General features: G+C 29.9%; 2 long non-coding RNA genes across 3 annotated transcripts in view; both read left to right on the forward strand.

Moving 5' to 3' along the window:
* The window catches only part of LOC136085041 (uncharacterized), a 28520-nt gene extending 19249 nt beyond the window's left edge, over positions 1–9271 (forward strand). The window contains exons 2-7 of one of the 2 annotated variants that reach the window (XR_010641025.1): positions 7091–7156; positions 7313–7439; positions 7515–7687; positions 7796–7977; positions 8862–8933; positions 9082–9271. This is a non-coding gene — a long non-coding RNA (uncharacterized LOC136085041). The remainder of the gene's footprint in view (positions 1–7090; positions 7157–7312; positions 7440–7514; positions 7688–7795; positions 7978–8861; positions 8934–9081) is intronic. The other variant, XR_010641024.1, reaches the window with a different exon arrangement.
* A 1047-nt stretch (positions 9272–10318) lies between these two features.
* The window catches only part of LOC136085042 (uncharacterized), a 7290-nt gene continuing 7049 nt past the window's right edge, over positions 10319–10559 (forward strand). The window contains exon 1 of the long non-coding RNA XR_010641026.1: positions 10319–10559. This exon is cut by the window's right edge and continues 358 nt beyond it. This is a non-coding gene — a long non-coding RNA (uncharacterized LOC136085042).

Genomic DNA, 10559 nt, shown 5'->3' on the forward strand with positions numbered 1-10559 from the left:
ATAATAAGTAAAGTATTAATGAGTTAAACTCTTTAAAATCTTTTGACACCACGTATAATGGTTTAAACTTAGAGCACTGAGTTTAAACCATTACATTTGATGTCAAAAGCTTATCGATAAAACACTTTAATTTTTCATCAATGAGTTAGAGTCAGTTTGGCAATTTTTCATTTATATATTGGGTTTTTACTCACACAAACAGTTCAAACATATATGAAAGAATAGAAAATATATAAAAAAATAACCAAAAATGATTACGACTTTTCGTATAGTTATAATTTGAAATTAGACAATGCCATACGTCCCAAAAATAAGCGCATTTTGATATTTACATAAAAGTTGGTTCATTTTAGTTTTAAAACTTTCCTTAAAATAGGCGCATTTTGATATTTACTTAATAGTTGGTTCATTTTAGTTTTAAAACTTTCCTTAAAATAGGCGCATTTTGATATATACTCAAAAGTTGGTTCATTTTAGTTTTAAAACTTTCTTTATAAATCAATTTAAAAAAGTAAATGAAGTATACAAATATTGTTAAAATTAATGAATAAAAAAACAACCATTATAATACCGAAATACCGGTATTTAGGTCTTTTTATACCGGTATATAAAACGGAACAAAATCAACCAGTATCCCCGTTTTCGGTATCCTGGTATCCCGGTATTGAATTCATTAATTTAGAGAGTACTAAAGAGAAATGTGTGAAAAAAATTTTGTAAAACTATGACAAATTATTATTTGGACCGCGAGCTGCAGTTTATGAGAAAAATAATTTTAGCAACGGAAGCCTTATGTTTAACTATGGATTAACCCGTTTTCTGAAATTACAGGAATAATGTCGCTATTAGATTCAAGAGTCAAATTAGAGGAATAGTTCTTTGAAGTAATTTCAGCTTTAACTTTTGAAGAAATAAATGATATCAAGCATATGTATAAGAGATGAAAATTTAGACTTATCTTTGTTAGTGACAACTGTTGCTTTAATGCTAAATACTCGAATTTTTACTGGATGTACAAAATTGAAATTAGCCTTTTTTCACTGAGGAGAAAATACAAGTCAAATCAGAAACAAGGTTTTCAACTGAGTAATTTCTTTTATTCTGGTTACTCTTTGGGAAATCCCATAATTTAATGTATTTCTTCTAGAGGATAGCACCAATGATAAAAGTTGTATTCCACTTTAAGCAAATGTACTTACGTGAGTTGCTGGTATATTTATAGGATCTTAGATATCACCTCACCCATTTTGAGGAATCGGGTTCAAAATCAATCAATTATTTGTAAAAACTTCAATAATTAACTTTAGATAAAAAGCGAGACCTTTTTTGAACTTTTTATTAAAAAAGTTCATATAAATTTACAATTATCAAGAAAATATGTAAAAATCCCGAGGCTTTTTTCCTCCAATTGGGATCAATTAGGTCAGAGGCAATAGAGATTTAGTCAATAAAATAGTCAATAGAAGACTAAATAAATAAATAGTCAATAAAAACTCTGCAAAGCTATTCAAAAAAAATTAGTTAAAAAGCAAAAGGTTTTTCAAGTTTAGGATTTTTTGAAATGAACAATTTTATAAACACTCATTAAAATCAAAAATATCTTAGAATTTCAGGGCTCGTTTTTCTTTCTTTGGCGGATTTGGGTCCATAGCAATCTGGAGTCTTATTGATAGAATTTCCGTAAAAACAATAAAATTTACTTTAGTAGAGAACAAGAGCTTTGTTAAAAAGTTAAAGTGAATACTTTGTTAAAAAGTTAAAATGAATCTATACTCTTTTATAAAAGTTTAGAAAGTATGCAAAAATGGGTTTAGTTTGCTTTATTCTTTGGTTTTCCAGTAAACTTTTTTTCTAGGAACAAAAGACTTTTATTTGCTGATGTATAAAGTGCTTTAAACCATGTGGCTTTTCTTACAACTTCTAGTTTCTTTCGGTTGTTGTTTCTCTCTGTTGTTGTTTTTCTCTGATGTTGTTTCTCTCTGTTGTTTTTATTTAGCTAGTTTAAGTATTTCAATTTTGACTTACAAAACTGTTCAACTAGTTATTTTTGTCTGTTGTTGTTTCTCTCTGTTGTTGTTTTTTCTCAGTTGTTATTTTTCTCTGTTGTTGTTTTCTCTCTGTTGTTGTTTTTCTCTGTTGTTGTTTTCTCTCTGCTGTTGTTTTTCTCTGTTGTTGTTTCTCTCTGTTGTTTTTATTTAGCTAGTTTAAGTTTTTCAATTTTGACTTACAAAACTGTTCAACTAGTTACAGTAGTCTTCAAGAAAATTTTTTAATTGTCAAAATCTTTATCTTTGTGCTTTAGTGTTATTTTATGTCATTTTTGGATTTGAGGTAGTGTAGGTTTGAGGTTATGTAATTTTTGAATAGGTGGTGGTTCGAACCTGGTTCTTACAGAGTAAAATATTCTTATCTTGGTAAAAAATAAGTTCGACACTAAAATACATTAAGCATTATCATAAAAAATGTACTACGTTGGTCAAATTGTTGCTGAATGCATTAAAGTATGATGACTACGGATAGGAGATCATTGGTGACTTCAAAATGGTATCATTCCACATGGGTCTACGAGGAGATTTCACAAAATTTCCTTGTTTCCTATGTCTCTCGGACAGCCGTGATACCAAGGCACATTACACAAAGAACTGGCTACAACAAACCGAGTTGCGAGTTGGGAAGTAGGGAAAGTTATGACGGGGTAACTTCATTTAAGGGCTACTTTAAGAGAGCGATTCACAGTACAATTGCAAATCTAGAAAATCATTTCTGAATCTTGTTTAGTGGTTTCCAACTGCGTTTGTCTATTCTTTGTGCAATTTTCGCTTTTAACTGATCATAATAACAAAAGTGAAAAAAATCGTTCTATTTTCACAAAAAAACGAGTTTTCTTGGTGCTGTTGTCTTTTAAGCAAAGCTTGTGCTTAATGAAGTCATTTTTTTACATGCTTTAGAGAGTAATAACATGTTGGATCATCTTGATGTAGCGTTCAGCCAGAGATTAAGGTCTCGAGACCAAAGTGTTGGTCTCGAGACGCTTCGAGACTCATATTTAACTGTCTTGGTTTTGGTATTGGTCTTGAAACCTAAAGTCTTGGTCTTAGTCTTGGTCTTGAAAGCCTAGAGTTTTGGTCTTGGTCTTGGTTTCAGACCTCTACTGTCTTTTACTTTCTTAATTCTAACAAAAAATATCAATTCAATGAATAGATTAGTTATTAATAACAAACCGTATATCGTCGCAACTTCCCGCTTTCAATAAGAGTTCATCGCGTTGGTTTGACAAGATTCTAACTAAAAATTTTATTTTAGGAGAATTTAAAAAAAATCTTTTAATTTTTTTTAATGTTTAATTAAAACTATCTGTGTTATTATTTTTTGATTTGTTTATGTATTCTTTTTACAAAGTAATAATACGTAAATGATGCACCGTATGAAGAGAGCTTATGAAGAAGACCAGCATATTAAATTATGTCAAAGGCTTTAGAAATGTAGGGTGCGATAGATATAACCTCTTCTTATTTTTCTAATGCACGGTAACACCGTTTGGTTATTACTGTTAACAAACAGCAGTAGAACGAGAATATCGAAATCGTTATTGATGACGAGAAAACAAGTTGATATATTCAAGATGAAAGATTAAGTGTTTGTAAAATAAAGACTCAAAAACCTTGCTTATAATAGAAAGAAAATAATGGGACAGTTGTTAGACGAATCAGATTGCTCTCCAGAATATTTGAAAACTGGGATAACAGATGTTGTTTTCCAGCAGGCTGGAAAACAAGACTCTGATAAACACTTGTTAAAAAATTTTGAAAATATAGACGACAGCTCCGGAGAGCTTTAGTGAAATGAAGAGATGAGATTGATGAAAAGTTATTAGCAAACAGCTCAGCTTTGTCTTTAGGTAAGTTAACAAAATCTGAACAATGTAAGAGAAGTGGAATGACAGATTTGCCCTTATTATAGACACAGTTAAAGATTCGCCGGAAGTCTTGGGAGCCTAATTTTTAAAATGAAATACAAGATTTTGTGACATGAGAATAGCGGGTTTGGCGCTAGACAAAACATTTTTACAGTGGCTTGTAACAAAAGTAAACAGTCGTCTGTTTTCTGGAGAATTATTTTAGCAATAGATAAGAAGGAATGGTTACAATTGGAAATTGAAGCAGCATAATGAGAGAAAAACCATGGAGTAGAGAGAGGCTTGACTTGGAGTTGTCAAGAGGGATTAAACAACTCCATGCCAGTATGAATCCAAGAAGTTACATAAATAGCACATTTTTCAACAGGAAGACGAAAGATTTTTACCCAAAGGCCGTCACAAAGAAAATCATGTAAAGTGTTGCAGTCAGCTTTAAAATAGTTGTTTAGAGGTATGATGATAGGGGGATTCTGATAATGAAGAAGAATAAAATAACAGTTTTAGAGAGACCAAACCGTGATTAGAAGCACCTAACGGTGAATGTGAAGAAACTAAGCACTGACCAGGATCAGAAACAAGAATGTAAAGAAACTGAACTCTGAGGTCTTAACATCTGCAGAGTCACTGACATTAGAATCAAGTCATTCATTGTGATGATCAATATATTCCCCAGCAACAACAATATTGAATGAAGGCATAGTTAATTTGATCAGAAATAACATCAAAAAAAGCGCAGTCTTGAGATGAAGGAAAGCGATAGAGAACATACTGAAAGGTGATAGAGTGAAGTGGAGATAAATAAAAGTACATAAAAAAATAGAATGTGGATTGAAACTTAGTTTCCCAACAAATGAGTGAATTCTTACGAATGTAAATGCCAAGGCCAAGCATGTGACTTTTGGAGTATTTACGAATAAAAGGAAGATAGTCATCAACACTAACGAAATTTATTTCAGTTGTCTTATCACAAGATGAGACAGCTGAACTAAAATTCGTCTCACAAAGAGCTTGTAGGTCTGGTGAACTTTGCAAGAGATAAGAATCAACAAAAGAAAATTTACTTTAAAGACCACGAATATTAGTGATTGATAGATTTAGAGAACTTGGTTTTTAGAGATAATGGTTTTTTGTATTTTTTAGTTTTTGATACTAAAAAACTTTACTCAAAGCACAGATAGTACTCAGTACACTTTCAATACCAATACTCCAAGCAATTGCCTTTTTTTTAATTAATAAACCCAAAGCCGTAACAATGGCTCCAAATGTAGCCTCAAGAATACAAACCAAAAGTACAAACAGGGACACCATCCTTGCGCAACACGGCACTGTTAGTGCTCTAATATTTTACAGCTGTTAATAGAATCGGTCTCTCTGAGAGCTATTGAAACCTGACCATCAGCCGGCCTTAAAATCATAAAACTGAGTCTTAGAGCTGCACCTTTATTAAGAGATGATAGAATGAGTTGTCTTGTCATAAAAACAAAGACACAAGCAAAACCCATGCAATAAATTAACAAGATCCAGCAGTCAACATTCTTAACCAGAAAAATGTATTATAAATACATATACGTAAGCCTAATTAATTAATAAGGGGTGCGAAGAAAGTCAACAGATAGAATCTGTTTACCTTTTATATGTGTGAGAGTGAGTTTTATTGTGTTGGGTTTCTTAGAACCTAAGTCTTGATCCCGGCCTTGTAAAAACTTTCCAAGTCTTAGTCTTGATCTTGGGTTGATTGTTTAATATCTTGGTTATGGTCTTAAAGCATTTAATCTAGGTCTTGGTCATGGTCTTAAGCCCAAATATCTTGTTCTTTATCTTTGTTTTGGCCTTTACTGTCTTGACTACATCTCTGCGTTCAGCCTATTCATATACTACTGCAATCTGTTTTTCACATGGAGAGAGCTTGAAAAATAACTTTTCTCTATCTCACAAAACCTTTTATCTTTCTTCATTCACAGCTTTTTTTTGATAGTTTGGGACAAAATCTTGGATTCTGAGCTTTTTAATTAGATATCATTACGTCACGAAAGTAAGACAGGAAAAGAAACTTGCTACCTCTTCTTTAAAAAATGTGGTGAAATTATGTGGTGAAGGATACTTTAGTTTCTACTACAGGACTATGCAAAGAAGCACATAATTTAAATCATGCGGCCTTTCCAATTTAATAAACATTTAAATTTTTATTAGCTCATCTCAGATCATTTCTGGTCATAGTTGCTGGAGTGAAACATAGCGGTGTTTGCTTTGACATTTTTATGGGTCAAGAACAAGTTCGTAAGCTGAGACACGCGCCTCTCATAAGTCCTACCTAAAACACAAATTAAATTATTCCTTATGATTCTTTTTTACTTTCCTATGTTGCAGGATTTGATTATAGGCTCTGGTGTTAGCCTGCACTACTATGATTTTATGTGACACCTCATAGCCTACACCCCAATGATCTGATCTGACATCTCATAGTATTTTAGTATAATCTAAATCAAAATGATCTACTCAATTAACTTAGAGCTTTCGATCTTTAAAATATCAAGCAGAATTTTCAAAAGGTTAGCTTCAGCACGAAAAATAACTATTGCAATCCTTTCGTGACTTGTGAAAGTTGCTTTTTTAATGACGTACTTGGTTAAACTATTAAAGTAAATTAATAACTTTAGGCCATTAACTTTGTCTATGTTCAGCTTTTAGATGATTTAATCTTCTGACTTTTCTACAAAGCGTGTTTACCTGCTCATAATTGATCTTGAGATCTTCAGAGTCTTAAGTCTTTTTAAGGGTTCGTTGCAATGAACAAAGTTAACAACAATTGTTGTTGTTGAAATAATGTCAAATATTCAAGTATAGAACAAACAGTAAAAAAATATTTAGCTATTACTTGCTTTTACAGAGACAGTATACTCTGAGCATTTCTCCATTGGTTGAAAGCCTATTTATAGCAAAGCACGATGGTGGGGATTTTAGCATAAACACTATTTTCGCTGCCAAGCAGCCTGAGTTTTAATATCTATTTGAAAGAAATTACACTTAGTGAAAATACAACTTATTCTATCAAACTTTTATAAATATAAAAATATTGATATATATATATATATATATATTTTTTATTTTTTTTACCGAAGTTTTTTAGTTATGAACTTTCAAAAAATATATTTGAGTTTATATTTTTAATTTTAGCTGCAAATATACACAACCCGAGGATCATATTACCCATACTTTTATGTAGTAAAAGTTTTACGTCTGGTAAATATTAATTATAGTGCTTATTTTTACATTTTAAGCAAGAAAATGTGTGTGTGGATCATTGGATTCGCGTGACAATATTGTTAATGTATTGAGTTAAGTTTTGGTAATGTATTGAGTTAAATAAATTGTATAAAGTTGTGACTTTAATTTTAGGTACAAATTTACGTTATTGAAACTCACCTTTTGAGTAGATACCTAACCATTAGGAAAAAGATGTTCTACAATCCGATTACTCTCAAAACTCCGTTAACAGGAACATAAACAACATGTTTGCTCTTAGGTGAGTTAAAAGCCTTTTTCCAATTCCATAATAACTTTATTGAATAGGTTTAGTGACTTTTATTTGTCAATACAGTTTGCGCAAATGTTTGTTTATAGTTTCCTATAAATATATTGTCGAACACTAAAAAACACAACAACCATCTACTCCGTTCAAACATTAACGACAACTCCCAAAAGGTTTTTTAATAATGAATCGTTTTACAATTATTATCTTAATGGTTTCAATTGAACTATTAAAAACGCAAGGTTAGGCTTTTTTTAATTAAATTTTTTAATTAACAAAGTCGCGATATAAAGTTAAAGTTTTTTTATTTACTAAGAAACATACTCATCTATCAAAACATAATTTTGTAGGACCGCGTTTTGGACTAAAAAGGAACAGTATAAACGATATAAAAACAAGCACAAAACACTTTAACAAATGTGTTAGTTGTGCTGATGATAAGTCTATGCTTTTAATAAATACTCTACTAAGGAAGTACCACAGCTTGAATTTAAAAAGTTGCAACGTTTCCTTAAGTAACATGAGTGAATGGGTAAGAGTACTATTTTTTTTATTGATTAAAATTTTAAGCATACTTACATACATACATACATACATACATACATACATACATACATACATACATACATACATACATACATACATACATACATACATACATACATACATACATACATACATACATACATACATACATACATACATACATACATACATACATACATACATACATACATACATACATACATACATACATACATACATACATACATACATACATACATACATACATACATACATACATACATACATACATACATACATACATACATAGATACATACATACATACATACATACATACATACATACATACATACATACATACATACATACATACATACATACATACATACATACATACATACATACATGCATGCATGCATGCATGCATGCATGCATGCATTCATACATACATACATACATACATACATACATACATACATACATACATACATACATACATACATACATACATACATACATACATACATACATACATACATACATACATACATACATACATACATACATACATACATACATACATACATACATACATACATACATACATACATACATACATACATACATACATACATACATACATACATACATACATACATACATACATACATACATACATACATACATACATACATACATACATACATACATACATACATACATACATACATACATACATACATACATACATACATACATACATACATACATACATACATACATACATACATACATACATACATACATACATACATACATACATACATACATACATACATACATACATACATACATACATACATAAATACGTGCATATGCTTTTAATTTAGTGTATACAAAGATTTGAAGTCATGTTAAACAAGACAGATTCTGTTTGCAAGATCTATTCAGTCGAATGTGAGGTACTCATAAGTTTATTAGTTTTTAATTGCATAAAAGATTAATTATTTATTCTTTACATGCTTTTTATGAAATAAATTCATGTAGTAATTTAGTTATAATTTTTATTTGTTTAACATTTGTGCTTAATTTGTTTTTGTTTAACATTAGTGCTTGAAATCGTGTTACCGAATAAAATGAAAAATGGATCAATGTTTGAATGAATCGTGAATCTTTTACACCGAACTCTGCATTAGTCTCATTGTATAACTGCAATGACAATTTTAATTATAGCTATGATTAATATTTGATTAGAATGTTTTAATAGTAATGTTTTGTGAATAAACAATAATAATTTAAAAAAGTAGGATACTTTTAAAATTTTTCCGTTGAGTATTTTCTTTTTATTTTTATATAGTTTTTTATTGTAATTTTACAAATTATTCTTGCTTTTTTAATATAAAGACAGCCTAAGTAAATTTTGCGGAATAAACACCCAATTCAGTTCTGAGCCATTTTAAAATTATCATAGCATTTAAAGCAAATAAATATATTTAAAACCGAAACAAATTTGGCTATTAACTTTGCTTTACGCGTTTTTTTATAAATGTTTTTAAAACAGTAAATTCACGTATACTTGTACCAGTGCCAATATTGAGTTTTCAAAAAAGTGTTCCTTTTTTGATTCAGGTAGTCAACCTCATTCGTAACGCCATTCAATTAGGGGTTTTTAATACGCATATTGAATGTTAGTACTGTTCTACAGTACTCTTCTTTAGACTCTGTTATGAATTAATTTGGCATTAGTTCCTTAGGCTCAAAACTCCGTTGGAAATTTAGCATAAAACTCAAATTAGTGCCATTTAGTTTTTAAAATAAAATTTTAATTATAAATGTCGGCGTTTAATCATTACCTAGTGGGCATCAATCTTTACCTAGTGGGCATCCGTGGGGCGTCCACCAGACGTCGTACGGACATCTGGACGTCCGTTAGGTCTACGGTATGTCGACCAGACGACGCGTGCCAACTGGGTATAAATCGATTAAAATAGCTTTTCAATTTTGTTACTACTAAAAAACTATCGAACCAATCAAAAAAATATTTAACTGGGGTAAGAGTTAACGAAAAACCTAATATTATTATTAATACTGTTTTATTAGTATTATTATTATTACTTTCTTTTGCATTTCATGAAAGCCAAAAAAAATTTTAAAAACACTTTAAATGGTCATAGTATAGGAATGAAGAGAATTTTTTGTACTATTTAAAAATGTAAAAATGATTTTTAAAAGTTAATTTTTGCCTTAACAAATTGCGGTTTAGGGTACTTATTCACAATACTTTCTCAAGTCAAAAATTTTTGTTAACTTTGCGTTCCCTATTTTAGTTTTTGCAAATATATTTACTGTTTCCGCAATTTTTTGAAAACCATAGCATTATAAGCAAATTTACAAAAAAAAAAAAAAAAATCAATAACAAATGAATCAATAACAAATAAAATGAATCAATAACAAATTGAAAAATAACAATAACAAATAAAATGAATCAACAACAAATGGGTAAAAAAAAAAAAAATAACTAATGAAACAAAATAAAAAAATCATCAATAACTATGAATCATGGTTGTTTCTTATGCTGCATTTGAGCT

The sequence above is a fragment of the Hydra vulgaris genome, chromosome 09 (assembly GCF_038396675.1).
Source record: "Hydra vulgaris chromosome 09, alternate assembly HydraT2T_AEP".
Classification (NCBI taxonomy): Eukaryota; Metazoa; Cnidaria; class Hydrozoa; order Anthoathecata; family Hydridae; genus Hydra; species Hydra vulgaris.